The following is a 16,648-nucleotide window of genomic DNA, read 5'->3' on the forward strand; positions in this document are numbered from 1 at the left end:
AGTCAAAGTTATCTTCTTAGTGTACATTGAAATAGCAATGTCATTTTATATCAAAAACATTTTTAAAATAACTTGATATTCAAGACAACCAGTGAGCATCAAGGAGCATTGCTCAAGACAAGCACTGAGCCATTGCCCTGAATCCCGTAGCTGATCACAGGCAGAACTGTTCATTGAGGTACATCTCAAGGCAACAGTTTTAGATCTGAAACCTTCTTGACCACTAGTTTAACCTTATAAATATATATTTAGACATGTTCATCATGAGCAACTTGCAGAAACCTCATTAGCTACATAGGTAAACTTCTGCCTACAATGAAGAAATCATTCTAAGGATATTTTTTTTACTTTTATAGCTAAATTTGTATAGATTTTCAGAGACGATGTATAGGTGGACAGAACTTCATGAAGAGCAGAAATTGCCAGCACAATGCACAGGATGCCAGCACAGGATGAGAAGGCTGCTGTAGGCAGCCCACAGTCTGACCCAGCGTGCTAAAGCTGCTCACAGAATCACAGAATGGCCAGAGTTGGAAGGGCCTCAAGGATCATGAAGCTCCAACTCCCGGCCACCAACCTCCCCATTTAATACCAGACCAGGCTGCCCAGGGCCCCATCCAACGTGGCCTTGAACACTTCCAGGGATGGACGGGGCATCCACAGCCTCTCTGGGCAGCTGTTCCAGCACCTCACCGCTCATTGGTATAGAACTTCCCCCTGACATCCAACCTAAATCTTCCCTCCTTCAGCTTAAAACCATTTCCCCTTGTCCTGCTCCTGCCGTGTTTCCCTGCAGGCTCCTGTGTGCTGTCACAGTTGAGTCCTATCCACTTCTGACATTTTAAGTGATGATCGTAATATGTATTTCTGCGGAGTGTTTAAGAGTGTTTCCTTACCTGTGGAAACATAGTAATATTTTATCACCTGCTTCACAGGAAAAGGGGCCAAAGAATAACAGCCTTTAATATTTTCATGTTTCCTCTGCTACTGTTTATTTTCCTGTGTGATGCCTGACTAAAATGTTTGTTTAATGTTGTCGGACAACTCACCTTACCAAGGCTGCACTTCAGCCGATGGAAAAAGCTCACATCTGCTTTATTCTTTCTGGGAGTGAACTAAAGTTTTCCCCATTTAAAAGTAGGATGCTTATATTAAATTACTGGAGGAAAGCAATGACTTTTATATATTTATAGTCCTATTTATTTTTAAAGTCAATCTGCTTCATAATTTACCTCATTTCCAAAAGAAAGAAAGACATTTAACAAGGACTTTTATTACTTGCAAAACCTTTTACTTTCCTGTGAAAATCTTGTGAAAATAATAGTAATAATGTGGAAATTTCTCATTGGTTTTATTTCTGTTAATTATTCCTCTTCTTGGGGGAAAAACTCAATGTAAAAGACTCCCATCGTAAATATTACTCATAAGGCGTGAATGTTTTGATAGTGGAACTGCTGATAATTTCCATGAAATGTGAGGCCCATTTGGGATTTGGCTTGGGAAGGGGAGATTGTTTATTCACCCCTGGTGCGGTTTCATCCCTAGGGATCTGATTTACTCCCACAGACTTGCAAGGAGTCTAGCAATACCTTGCAAATGGCATTGAAAGGAAAGGGTAATCAGCAAAGTGGAAAGGATGTTGAAAATAAGTATATGCCAGTTAAATGCTAGCAGCTACAGTTGTTTTTTGTTACCCACTGTCATCTGCCTGTTGTCACCTTGTTTTCCTAAGGCTCAATACAAAACACCCTGAGTTCAGGTAAAAGGTCCCACAGTAGACTATGCCTTTTCCCTGAGAGATGTCTGCTTAAATTTCTCCAAGTAATATTGAAAGTAGAGCTCATGGTTCTGTCATAGTTATGTTCAGTGTTTGGGAATTTAACTTGATTAATTTAAGTCTGTTCTCAAGATAGCGTATATATTCTGCAGTCCCAACTAAGTACTTAAGCACATGCTTATGCCATATTCATGGGGAAACTACAGTTTGTATCTTAAAGTTTTTTGGAGATTAATGTCTACAAAACTGAGGACTACAACTACCTGAGGGGAGATTGAGGTGAGATGTCAGATGTGAGAAGTCAGCCTCTTCTCCCTTATAACTAGTGATAGACTAGAGGGAATGGCTCAAGTTGCACCAGGGGAGGTTCAGGATGGATGTTGGGAAATACTCCTCAAAAGGATGGTCAGGTCCTGGGCTGCCCAGGGAGATGGTGGACTCACCGACCCTGGAGGCATTCAGGAAACAGACGTTGTATTGAGGGTCATGGTTTAGTGAGACCTATTGGTGATAGGTGGATGATTGGACTGGATGATCTTAGAGGTCTTTTCAAACCTTGGTGATTCTATGATTCTAATGTATTCCATGTAACTAAGGGCAACACAATCTGTATATAATTCCTATACTCAGCTAACACAATATTTCACACATAATCAAAGAATCAGGGGTTGGAAGGGACCTCTAGAGGTCATTGAGTCCAATGCCCCTCCTAAAACAGGTTCCCTACAGCCGCTTGCGTAGGTAGTCATCCATACAAGTCTTTAATATTTCCAAAGGAGACTACACAACCTCATCAACCCGTTCCAGTGCTCTGTCACCCTCACTGTAATGTTATTTAGCATATTTGTATGGAATTTCCTATGTTCCAGTTTTTGGCTACTGGTCTTTGTCCTATAGCTACACACCACTAAAATGAGTCTGGCCTCATCCAAATGCCTCCAGCACTTTCGATATTTATAAACATTGATCACATCTCCTCTCAGTCTTCTCTAGGCTGAACACACTCAGGTCTCTCAGCCCTCCCTCGTATCGGAGATGCTCCAGGACCTAAATCATCTTTGTCACCCTCTGCTGGACTTTTTCTAGTGTACTCCACAGTACTCCAGATGTGGCCTCATCAAAGCAGAATGAGGAGAAGGATCGCCTCCCTTGACCTGCTGGCCATTTTTAACTGGGGCTTCTTGGGGCTATTTTTAATGCGCCCCAGGATACCATTGGTCTTTTTGGCCATAGGGGCTCACTGCTGGCTCATGGCCAACTTGTTGTCTACCGGGACACCAAGATCCTTCTCTGCAAAGCTTACCTCCAGCAGGTCATCTCTCTAACCTTTACTGATGCGTGCAGTTATTTCTCCCCAGCTGCAGGAGTCTACACTTGTCTTGCTGAACCTCATCAGGTTCTTCTCCACCCAGCTCTCCCATTTGTCCAGGTCTTGCTGAATGGCAGCATAGCATTCAGGTGCATCAGCCATTCCTCCCAGCTGTGCATCATTATCAAACTTTATGAGGGTCAAAAGTCCAGCAGCCCATCTCTCCTCATTGGCTCCTCTACAGCCTGCATTATAAAGTTATCTTCAATACATTGCAGGAACCTCCTGGGCTGTGCATGCCTGGCCATGCTGCTAATACAATAAATATCAGGATGGTGGAAGTCCCCCGTAGAACCTGTGCCCAGAATCATAAGGCTATTTCCAGTTGTTTGAGGAAACCTGATCAACTTCCTCCTTCTGATCAGGTGGCTTATAATACACAGCCACAGTAGCATCATCCATGTTAGCCTGGCCCTTAATTCTCACCCACAAGCTCTCCACTCCATCGTCATTCACCCCCAGGTGGAGCTCAATTCATTCTAGTTACTCTCTCACATAAAGAGCAACCTGACCACCTGGCCTTGCTGGCCTGTCTTTCCTAAAAAAAGATTATCCATCCATGACATGCTTTCCTTTTGCTTCTTGTCAGGACGACATCCACAAGTGCTCATTGTCTGCTCTCCTAACTTTAACACGATGAGCATCTCTGTATAGCATTGTTATGGGTCTTTGAAGGAAATGCTGGTTTGTCTTGAGCAATTCCAGTTCACAAGATTGCTTACTGGTTAGAGCAATGATTAAGTGTATTTACAATGAGCTTTCCTACCTATTAAATCCACTCCACCTCAGAGGAGTTCACCCCATTCACAGGAGGGAGTACTCAAGTTGTTGAGCTCCACCCGGCACTCGGCATCCACAAGGGGAGTTCAGCATCACCTTCTAATCCAGAAAGCCACTTAAAACAGATCTCCATAAAGCGAATCAGTGGTTTCAACACTTGTCTAGGAAAGCAGTATTCCCAGTAGAGCCCATGCAGAAAGCACAGTGTAGGAATGGTGACTTGCTGCACACTTTCCATCCTGCCTTCTCTCTGAAGGACGAAACACCACCAACACCAGTCCCATCCCTTCCCTCTTACAGAAGAAGAGAGCAGATACTTGCTACAAACAAAAATCTGGAACAGAACAGATATCTCACCATCCCAGCCAACTGTTCTCTGTGTGAAAACTTAAACTGAAGATTAATTTCCCCAGCTGAGGGCTAGTTCTGTCATTTGAAGATAATGGGAGTTGCTTCCAAGTAATTCAAGGCAGGATTAAGTCCACAGACATTTCAGTTTCGGGCACACAGCTCACTTCTAGTGCACATGCTTCATCACATAAAGTAAATTAGTGTTTTTCACACTCCTTAACAAAGCATCTATTGTTTGTACAGCACCTGAATATTACTGTTGAATAACTTGTTGTTTATTTTTTGCCATCAGTACACTTCCTCAAGCACAGCTGACCGGTCTTCTTGTGTAGTTCTGATCCTTCTGCAGCTTTAGTACCAAGGAGATTAAATAAATCTGTCGTAACAAATACAGCTAGTTCTGCCTATTTGTGTTAATCATTCTGTATTAATTAGTATATTTTCATTCTAAATTCAAGTGTAAACTGAACAGCACCAGAAGTCAATGTTTACATCTTCTAGGCCTCTAAACATCAACATTTTAACTAATGTGTGTGTGCATGTGTGGATGCCCATGTTCCTGCTTTAGTCATCCTTGACACTAAGCAGTTCCTTCTGTTTGATGTTTTAAACAATGTTATACGATATTTCCAAGATTGCTGTTGGCAATAATTACCAGCAGAAAATATGTTTTCCCCATAGGAAATTACACTGCTGTTTGGTATTATTAGTTTGTACCACTGTGTTCTCAGTCTGTCTGATGAATGACAGAGATTGCTTCCTTAAGAGCAAAGGATCAGCTGGAAAGGAAACCAGTGTCACACTCCCGTGAAGACCCTTACAATAAGATAGGCAACTGACCAGGAAAAAAGCTCCGACCAAACACTAATGCAGTCCCTGAGGAAAAAATATTTTCAAAAGCTCAGTCTGCTTTATGCAAGGCATTTCAGTTGAGCATGAGAATCCCACTTAGAACTGATGAATCATTTTGCAATTTAAGCAATTTGACTTTAGAGTTGAGAGAACGTTTGCAAGAGTCGTATTACAACATGTCAAGGTGCAGATTTTCTGTTGCACATGAAAATAGTAATCCTTGGCAAGAATCTTCCCATTGAAATTAAACTATTTTCTTCTACCTCATTTCCCTCACTCAGAAAAACAAGCAAATCTCTGCATGCATATCTACAATTCAGTGCTGCACAGCCACTGATTTAGAAATAGACTGTTAAACCTGTGGAACAGAAAGGATGTTTTTCCTGACAGTTTGAATAGCCTCTGACACACTGAAAACCAAACTCCTGACTGGGACCTTTAGCAGTCCCGCACAGTGCACCTAATTCTTAATTAAAAATTAATAATCAGGCAGTCAGTTTTCAGTAGGATCTCTTTCCTTTTTGCTGCATTTACCAACAAATTGTCAATTTACTTATATGCAGTACAATTTACCTTTAATGAAGCCAGGAATGGGGATTAAAACTTGCCAATGTTTTGTGTGTTGTAAAATATTTCTCAGGCATTTCATAATACCAGATTATTGTGAAATTATCCTGCATCCAGGCAAATTTACTCAGGAAGGCCTCAGTGAAGCATTCTAGGAGAGGGAAACCAAGAATTTTTGGAGGCTCTTTGGAATTCCCTCGTGTGACATAAGAAAGCATCATTTCAGGCTTTTCTATGTGTAGCACTGCCAGTACCTGACAAAATGTGTCCCCAGTCTTTACTGCAGACCTTGGCCAACACAAATAATAGTCTAAAGTAACAGCAATAAGCAATTAAATAGCAAATGGTGAAATAGCAGATGCATTCTGTGAAAAAAAAAAAAAATTGACAGTAAATGATGGTTTTCCAAGGCAGAGCATCAGAAATGTCCTGGGAAACTGGAAAGTCAGCGTGAGAAAGAAAGATGTATGGAAACAAACTGTAGATAGTGAAAGATTGTTACAACTAACCACAATGGAATGAGATTTCTTGTTTTTGACAAGGCTCAAGACATGGTTATTAAAACCACTGTGCTTCCTAAAAGGAATATTTGCAAGAATGCATGGGTTTGCAGAGGCTGGATCGCTGTCAATCAAACCAACATCATGGGGGCTTTGGCTTCTTAAGGTATGAAGATACTACTCACAATGACATACTTAGTAAATAATACATGATTAAGAATTTATTGGGAAAAATTAAAAAAATCTTGCATATAGCTATGAGCAGAAGTGCCCTCCTGAAAGTTGTGAAATTAAGGTCAAAGGACAGGGATCTTCTAAGAGTTCAAAGTGGCACTGTGAAGAACGGTAGCTGAGCTAGCTGGTATGCAGGTAATGTAAATTACAAAAGTATGAAAAATGAAGTAGTGTTGCAAGTCTTTATAAAATAAAAAGCTATTTGTTAGTTGGTCTAACAGACCTAGGTAGGTAACTAATGGAATCAGATTATCAATATGAAGAGATGAAACTTGCTCAGGAAAGAGAGACTTGGAGAAGGGAAAAGGACAGATGTGAAGGGAGAAAAATTAAACTTCAGATATCTGCATTGTGTATGTGAATCCTATGACACATATTGAAAATATGATAAGTTAGAATTGTTTGGACTAAACAAGAGAAAAGTCAACAACATAAGAGATTTCAAATAAAGGAATAATAATTTAATATCTGTGGTAGCAGAGATAAGGTGCAACAGAGTAGATTCAGATAAAACTTCAGTTAATTATTAGAATGGAATTCTTCACGGGATTTCATGGGGAAATAATGCACTTTTGTCATCCACAATGACAAGTGTTGTGCAAACAGTAGTTAGAAATTGAACAAATGTAAATATTAACACACTAATTTAAAAGTTCTATTGAATTACATAGGAACTAGTAGCTGAAAGTACTAGTAGCCAAAGCCCATCCCATCCATTGTCTTGCTGTGAACAACAGTCAGAATGAAATGCTTTCAAAGGGGAAAAACTCCACAGTGGAGAAGTCTGCACTGCTGGTTAATAGAGGCACTGTAGAACCTTAAAGGCCTGAGGCCTTTTTGAAAATATGGAGCTTTAAAGTTTGGTTAATGTTAAAGTTTAGTTCATTAAGAGACTTCTAAATATTTGTTGATTTTGAAAGTTTTTGTTGTTTATTCTTTGCCTTAACAAGCTCTTATTAGTTCTACAGCTGTATCATAGAATCATAGAATCACCAAGGTTGGAAAAGACCTAAAAGATCACCCAGTCCAACCGTTCACCTATTCCCAATAGCTCCTACTAAACCATGTCCCTCAACACAACATCCAGCCTTTCCTTGAACACCCCCAGGCTCGGTGACTCCACCACCTCCCTGGGCAGTCCGTTCCAGTGCCTGACCACCCTTTCTGAAAAGTAATACTTCCTAATGTCCAGCCTGAATCTCCCCTGCCGTAGCTTGAAGCCATTCCCCCTGGTCCTATCACTAATGACACGAGAGAAGAGGCCGACCCCCAGCTCACTACAGCCTCCCTTCAGGAAGTTATAGAGAGCAATGAGGTCTCCCCTGAGCCTCCTCTTCTCCAGGCTGAACATTCCCAGCTCCTTCAGCCTCTCCTCATATGGCCTGTGTTCCAGACCCCTCACATGTATGATACATGTTGTAAAATGGATGTCCTTTTACTGGCTCTGATATTTCAACCTTCCAATATTCCTTTGTATTACAAATGAGTTGCCAAAGATTTGTGAAGAACCAGAGGGATCTGCTGTGGGACCTGATTGCATTTCAGATTTGTGGGTTTTAATCATACATATTAAATGCCTAAAACATGAGGGAGGACAGAAGCCAGTTGGAAAGTGGTATTTGGAAAATACAATAACTAAATGACATTCGACTTGGAAAACTGAGGGGAAAAAATGCATCTGAAACAGGTTGTCTGTAGGTAAAAAACAGAATCAGGGGAAGCCAGAAGGTAGGGGGCATACAAAGTCTTTCTCCACTCCATTCCTGTGAGTGAATTTGTCCACCTTGGAAAATCATATAGGGGTGTTCTTCCAAATTTAAAGCTGTTGAAATTGCACTGTCAAAGCCTTGAAGTAAAAATCTGGCTTCATGTTTCTCCTTGTACCCATTCCAGAGCATAGCTCCTACTAAGTTACAAAATAGAGCAATATTTTGATGTGTGGGGCATAATAAATTTACACCTACAGCCACAATCTTGTTGATAGAGTCAACATAATCTGAAGCCAACAGCAGTGGGGAAATGAAATGAGCTCGGGTAACTCTTTGTAGGGTAAAATTTATATTATCTGTTGAACAAGTTGTTGAAGATTGTGGTGTGTATCCATTAAAGTGTCTAGATTGGGGCTATCTTCATAACCACTCATTTTTGTTGGAAAAGGAACTGTTCTGATTATTTCCTTAAGTGCTTGGCCAATTAAGTTGATCTTTTTGTCCTTTGTATTGTTTCTGCTGTTTCATTCGTATGGCATCTCTTTCTGTCTATTATTTCTGCCACAGAAAATTAATCTCCTTAGCATAACAAAGAATATGATATTGTTTTTGTGTAATGAAGACGCTGACTGCAGATCAAAACCACACAGAACAACACAGATTCAATTTTTAAATGTTGAGGGGCATGTATGTCCCTCAGAATTTATCAGGGCTAGGTCTGAAGTAGTCAGCTCCAGTTTGTATTTTATGGATATATGCAACCATGTGGAAGTCATTTTTTTTTGTGTTGAAACACAGTTGTCTTTATGGAATATCTTTAATTTCCATGGGCAGCATTGTGTGACCGCTCAGTTTCCAGTGTGAGTTTACAATTAATCTAGCCTTAATCTAATCTTTTTCTTGCAAATAAGCAAGCAAATGATCTTTGGACATTCAGTCAACAAGAAGTTCAAAGACTTGAGGAAAAAACAATTACTTCAGTGCAAGAACAGGAAATCTCTGTCTCGCTTCAAGATTCGAGTATGAAAAGAAATTTTCTCTCTCCCAGGTTAGAATCATGTTTCTTCACTTTAGCACAGTTTTCCAACTTCCAGCATATCCACTGAGACTACTGACAACGTATCAGTTAGGATTTAGTTCTAAAATCTTCAGCAAGTAATAACAACGCTGCTAGACATGTGTTTCTTCTGAATCAGGAAATCTTTTATTACATATTTCATTTGCTTGACTGCATTGTGGATACATCAGTCTGTTTGAGCTCAGTAGATGCAGGTATTCACCTAACAACTGGCTAATTGAATTGGCGGTTAAATAACCCTAAGCACTGGAAAGCTTGATTGATTTCAGTCATTACTGTTTGTGAAAACTAATAATTTAGTTGAAGGATATTAAGTCCTTGCTGTGACACTCTGGGTTAAAGAGCTACCAATGATATAAAGCACTCTTTTCTTTTCTGGATCCTTGATTTGAGCCCAATCAGAGTTCCTCTATCACAAAACCACCACAAATAAATCAAACACGTTTTGGCACAGTTTGTCGTCTCTGCTTAGCAAATGTATGAGACTAAACTGACACTGATCCTTAATCACCTTTAATCCGTGGAGAGGGAATGATCCTACTGGGGCAGGAGAAAGGTCATTGGCAGGATCATGGGGAGAAAGTAAGTTGGCAGTTAATTTCTTAAATCTGACCTGTGAATAAATGAAAGGCTTCCATTTCAGGTTAATCTGTGAAGCAGCATATATAAAAGATCTGCATAGAAGGAAGTTATGCTATGTTGAGAAGTTATTATGAATTAAAAGCATGGTATCCGTGGTATTTGCCTTTTGAAACATTGATTTCACTTCTAATTTGCTAGACCCTATTATTTATAATAATGTATAATTTACAATAGCTTTTTTTTTCATTATTAAATTCTAATTACTTGGCTATGATTTACAAGAGGCAACAGCAGCTTGAATTGGAATTGACTATAAAAAATGATGTGGAGTTCTACAGCTTCTCCACGCACAGTGATGTGTTTCTTTTGTATGTTTCTTTTTCACTCCTTTCATTTGTGCATGAGAAGTGCTTTTCCTTTCCTAACTGCTATGTAAAATACCCACGTGAGTGGATATTTGCAGAGGCCCGGGCCCTGTGGACACTGATGTTATGTTCTCTGCTTTCTGTGTTTTGGATTATCCCAGTGACCCAGGCCGTGTTGTAATATATCAGACCTGCATAACGATTTAAAGGAATGGGATTAGACCAAGAAAATTCAGAAGAAAAAAAAATTGCTAACATTGGCCTTAAGCTGTGAAACTTGATGAACAAAAATACTTCAGCAGGAGAAGTGGAGAGCTTCTATGCCTTCAGAAGTTTTAGACTGATTCAAGGCTAATAGATCTTTATGAGCTCACTTCCTAAATAGAGAACATAGAGGTAAGGGGCTTTTGCCATTCATGTGAAGGATATGAGAAGAATGCTCCTTCTGGATTCCCTTCAGAAGAGCACTGGAGTTCATGCATTCTCAGTAGATGGAGATGATTTATCACTGTGAGCCAGGATTTAGGGTTCAACCCTGGCCTCATTCTTTCAACCTGTCTTTGCTGGGTAACATGCTTTCCATTCCTTGTGTCTGTTTTTTAGCAGAGCTCTGAAGTGATCACATTCATTTCCATGAGAGTTCAGTTCTTATTTTGAGATCTATATATCCAGGTTACCAAAGGAACCAATGAGTTTGGTGATCATCTCCTTCACACGTCTCACTGTCACTGTGCCGCAGTGAGTCCTCTAAGTGACAATCACAAGTTAATTTTGTCCTTCAGAAAGGAGACTGAACTGTCTTGCTTCAGTAGAACACTGTGTCCATTGAGCAACTTCTAATAAAGCTCTGATGTATACAAGTTTATTTTATGACAAGATGAATTTATTACAGTTGAACCAAATTATAGCTTGATTGAAGAGTTACTTTGGTTAAAATACAGGAAGGTTCTGATCCTTCAAACATCTGACTTCATTACTTTGAGCATCCCTGTTAAAAGCAATGAGGCAGCAGATCATATGCAGAAGTATATGTGTGTGTGTAGAATTGTGTCCTCCAAGCCTTCTTTGGCTTTACTTAAAGAACTAATTTAAATTCAGCAAATATAAATTGTGATGCTAATAATTAAATAATGAAATAGAAATTACATTATATAAGGCACATCCTGACTTTGGGTACTTAGGTATTAGCACTGGTTTTGATGTATTCTTTATCAGATTACTTTGCAGATTTTATTGTTTGATGATTGTAAAATCAACTCTAAAGGTAGTAATGAGCAACTACAAAGGGACATGACCAGTTTAGCTCTATAAATTTCATTACTATTAGATAAATGTATTTTTAAGGACTAATTAATAGTTCTTATATTTCTACAATGCTCTTCACATCAGGAGTTGTTAAGCCTGCAAAACCCATGTTGTCATGGCATCCCTCATTCAGTCTTACCTTTCACATGCGATGATTTCTCAGGATACTAATTTCAATCTTAGATTCCCTTTAAGGCCCATACATTTCTCACTTCAGCAAGTGGTGAGACACAGTAGTAAATGCCAAACACCAAAGCTACGTTGCTCCTAATTTCATCATGGACACCAAGGTGACAACTGTGATACAACTTCCATATCGTCAGTTATGGGGATTTCCCATGTTAGCATTTTGGGCCAGGTTCCTGGATGTTCCTGGATGGGCTTTATTTTGTGCAGTGACTCATTCTGCAAATTTTGGTGAGACTGCTTCATCATTCAGTAATTTCAGCACATGGGCTCTGGGTTGCATTTTATATTGTCCTTAAAAAGAAACAATGAACATTTTTCAGGGCTGTAGGACTCCTGATAATGATTCTGGGAATCTAAAGAGATTTGCAGCCAAGGCAAGCATTAGGATTTGATGGGAACTTTTCAAGATCTGGTAGAGCAGGTGACAGGCACTGACCAGGAGAATCTCACGAGGTAACCTTCCTTCGCACAGGCCAAGGAAAGATTTCTGAGACCACTCTTTTTATGTGTCTTACCTTCCTTGACTGTGGCCACTTCACAGCCTGATTTTCAGAGCTGCTCAAAATAACAGTCCTTGGGAGCCATTTGAGATGGCTTTCTAATTAGGCACAAAAAAGAAGTGAATTCTTCTGAGTTCTTTGAAAAAGCAGCTCAGTATTCATGTAATAATGAAACAGAAAAGCTTTTTTTTTAATTTAATTTAATTTAATTTTTTCTAATAGGAAAGAGATAAATATACAAAAAATGCCAAGGTTAGCAGAGTATAGTTGAGGAAATAGCAGAGGGATTTCTCCCTGAATTTGTGACTTTGCTTGTGAGAAAAATAGCTTCTCTGAAGAAGTTGCACCAGCAAGAGAGAAGAAAGTTAAAAGTTACTGTTTGTGTTCTAGAGTGGTATCTCTTTCAGTATAGCTTTGCAAGGTAATGTGGTTTAAAGGAAAACAGTAAATTTGGGATGTTTCGACTTTAATAAGGATTTTTACATCATCTCCCATAGTGCCCTTATAACAACGTTCGAGAAGTATGAGATACCTGAAACAACTGTTAGACAGCTGTGTGAGTGGAAAGTGGGGATCAGGAAAGATTGTTAGAAACAAAAATTAACCACCTTTTCGTGTATATTTGCCCTAAGATTACTTGCATTAATTTTCTCTGCTGTGAGAGGAGCTTAGGGCAGCATGCTTGGATGAGAATGCCTCCGTGGCAAAGATCCATGCTTAGCACTTTCCTGTGGCAGTAAGGTTCATAGATAATGGCATACAACTTTAAAGAAGTACTTCCTTTTATTCTTCTGCACTTTAATGTGTGGCCCTGTAAGACAGGGAAATACAGTTGTGTAATAAATATTGTGACTGTTGGTAACAACACTTCTTTAACTTCACTTCTTTGGGTGCACCACTGTTCTTAGTTGTGCAGTATCCCACAGTGACACTCAGTGTGCACACTGCTTCAGATGCATGCTGTTCATTCATGTTGTAGGGCATACACAGTGGTACTGCAGAATTCTTCATCATCGAATTCTTATTATTTATGAAACATAATGCATAACTTCATTGCATTTTTGAGTAAATATGCATAGTGAGTAACATTTATCTGATGGGTCTCCGAATTTCTGATTTCCTTCCTTGCATTAATTTAGAAGCTTCTGAGGGAAAAGAATAGTTTGTGCTCTTATGCATATAGACTACTTAACATTTCTTCAATTTGAATTCTGTTCACTGAGTTGATGTTTTCTCTCTGCTGTTTAGGTCACTTTCACATTTCTCACTGCCTGCCTCACAAACTGACTTGCATAAATTACCTGAGCAAATGCTGTTAGTAAACTTCTAATCTCTTGATCAGACCATTAAGAAATAAGTAATGCATGACTTTATACATGGAGCTGGACTAAATCTCAGACCAGGACTCATCTCACCTCAGTTCAGATGTTTAACTCACGTTGAGATGGTTAAGGTCTAAAGGTGAAAAATCATCTGAGGTGGTGAATTAACCCACGCCATAAATGGTCAGTTCACCAGCTGTGTTCAGTGATTTTTACAGGTATTAGTAGTAATCACTACTTCACCGTATTTGGGATGAATTTAGTCTTTATTTCTTTCTGTGATGAAAATGATCTAGACTTTTTGCTTTGCTTCCAAAATATTCCTTAATCCATTATAGCCTTTCACTTCACAGTTGTTTACCTTCGTATGCAGTTTATGGTGTGAAATTGTAACAGAGAGCATTTAGAAGATCAGTAATTATTGTCGTCTGATTGTGTTCACTGAAATGTTCAAGAAATTATGGATAAGGAAAAAGCTATTTTCCTTTGAGAAATCAGTAGTGATTGGACATTATTTTCTTACGTAGTAGGAATGCCATGAACTCAGCAATTCTGTATTTAATGCTCTTTACTGCTCTGATAGGTACAGTCTTGCCCTGATGATTCTAATGTACTCTGTGTTCTTCACTGTTGCTACTTTGTGGTACCTCACTATGCAGATAGAAGTCATTGTTACAGCTAGAAAAAGCACATGGAGTAGAAACCTCCTAAATGTTTTGGACAAGAAAGGTGGATGCATGAAAAGAAAAATCATTTAAGTTCCAAACAGTGTAATTATCTTCCTTAGCAGCTCCCTTAGCCTGTGATTATCTGTTAGACTCCCCAGTTCTGCTGTAGGCTTCCTGTTTCTGATATGATTAAAGAATATTTTATTGTTTGTTTTTAATTCTTGTGATGTTTGTTCTTGGAAACCTACTTTTGCTCTTTGCAATTTCCTCTTACTTAATGCCTGCTGAAGTTTAAGTTCCTGTTTATTGGCTTCCCTGGGATCAGGTTTCCAAAATTTTAAAGATTTCTGTTTGGTGGAAAGAGACTCTTGAACCTTGCCATTCATCCTGTTCAGCTTAATCCTGCCTTCCCAGTTCCCCTTCTTACACATTATACAAGTCTTCAGAGGCAGTCCCAATTAAAGTAGTGTCATTATCACCTTTGCAGTCACCATTCAGCAGTTTTAATTTTAGGATCTTTCTGACTGATTGCTTACTAAGTGTATGAATTCCACTTCATTTCTTATTTTCTTACTGCAGAAATATGAACAAGATGGTAGGATGGAGAAACTTTTCAGATGAGAGATGGGGAGCACAGGAGCACTTATGTATTGCTCAATTATGTATTTGTGCTGTATGCATGAACTGGGAATAGAGAGATGCATGCAGAATCCCAGTAACACTGAGCAGACTGATGTGTGCCAGGTTCTCCCAGCTGGGTGTTCGTCCCTGCCTTCCATTCACTGCTGATTCTGTGAGGTAATGGCAGAAGTTCTGACTGCAGGTTGGCTGTTCACTGTGTCCTACCAACGATAAACCTTTTTCTGAACATCTTGCCCAGTGCAGTGGTGGATGCCCAATCCCTGGAGACAAGCAAGGTCGGTCTGGATGGGGCTCTGAGCACCTGGTCGAGCTGTAGGTGTCTCTACTCACTGCAGGGGAGCTGGACTAGATGTATTGCTTTTCTTTCTGACACAGAGCAGTGCTTTTAACAGGCAGATAGCTTCATTTATAGGTGAGAATTTTGAGCATTAAATCCATATTTGCCACATTAGAAATGGGAATCAATCTGAAGTTAATGAAATACATTGGGAATTCTTTATGTTCTTTTGTACCTCTTATTTAAGGTTAACTGAGGTGATTTTTGAAGGCACAGTCTAAGATGTTCTTCTAAAAACAAAGGTGCAAAGGTTTATAACTGAGCATTGTCTAGAGCTGAATAGGAAAAGGAAGACAAGTATCAGGACTTGAACTTAGATGTAGAAGGGCAGACTTTTGCCAACTGTGCCACTTGTACCACAGGGTTAGACGACAAGTTTACAAGACCAGACTGAGGCCCCTCTGCCTGCCAGAATAGAGTGGGATAAGCATATTTTTGCATGATTTGCTGAATTGTTTATATGCTGTCACATGTGCAACCCTTTTGTCTTGCACTAGCTGCATTTAGCCTTTGATTGAAAAAATCAGAGCTCTGCAGGCATAGAACAGAATTGCATCTTCTTTGGCTGACTCAGAAGTGGATAGTTCTTTCTAGGATCTTGTTTTTCACTCGAGAGCACTGTTTTTGCCTTCTGACATTTGCTCTTTGGAGCCATCACTCCAGTGGCATTCTGTTCCTTTAGAGCATTGCTGAAAGTTAGTCAGCTCATGTTTTGATTACCACCAAAGACTTGTGTAATTGCCATTTCCCCTGTTATCACACATTTTGAGATTGTCTCATAACAATTTCAGGCCCAATACTGTCATTAAGTATTTGCACACAAAACTTCATTGGTTCGTATTTAAAAAAATCATGAGCATTGCTGTTTTCTCATTTTTTTCAGAAAATAAATCAGTAGTTTAGAATATTTTCAGTTAATCCAGGACCTGAAAATTGAACTACTTCAGTTATTTATCCTTTAGTAGTCCTCCATTGGTTTTGTAAACTGTGTCTAGTGCTATTTGGGTAAGTACCATCGATATTATTCAGAATTGCAAGTTTTGATGATATTTTATTTACCATTATTTTTATCATCTATCTTATATTTTTTTTTGTATTGAATATTTGAATGGCTTTCATTTTGAAATGTCAGTGATTTAATAATGTAGTGATTAATAGTGTCTTTTAACATGTGCTTTGTATTTAAAAGCCCACACTTAACAGATGATTTATCATACTTACGTTTACCCACCTAAAGTGTGTAGTGACAGGTAGTCATCAAAGTTCCTTCTCTCCTCTGGAAAGAGCCATCACCACAGGCTGATTCAAAAGTCTGTGAGATAGGTGGATGGAGTCATGTTCCAAAGCTGTCTTTCCATTTCTAGTAATCAAATAAGCAGTTGGGGTAACGTATTTTCTGTATGCTTTCTTGATGATTCAATTAAGTGAGATATATTCTGCCATTTCTGTTAGTGGGATTCTTTTCAGTGGGATTGTCAAGTTGAGGACTGCTCTAGTTGCCTTACTTTTTTGTAGGATTGG

The 16,648-nt window shown here is 39.2% G+C and overlaps 1 protein-coding gene across 5 annotated transcripts in view; it reads left to right on the forward strand.

Annotated features, from left to right (window-relative positions):
• LDAH (lipid droplet associated hydrolase) overlaps nucleotides 1–16,648 on the forward strand; it is a 107,448-nt gene that overhangs the window by 75,907 nt on the left and 14,893 nt on the right. The gene's annotated exons all lie outside the window — the stretch shown is intronic.

This window comes from Tympanuchus pallidicinctus, unplaced genomic scaffold (assembly GCF_026119805.1).
Source record: "Tympanuchus pallidicinctus isolate F22 unplaced genomic scaffold, pur_lepc_1.0 scaffold1, whole genome shotgun sequence".
Taxonomy (NCBI): Eukaryota; Metazoa; Chordata; class Aves; order Galliformes; family Phasianidae; genus Tympanuchus; species Tympanuchus pallidicinctus.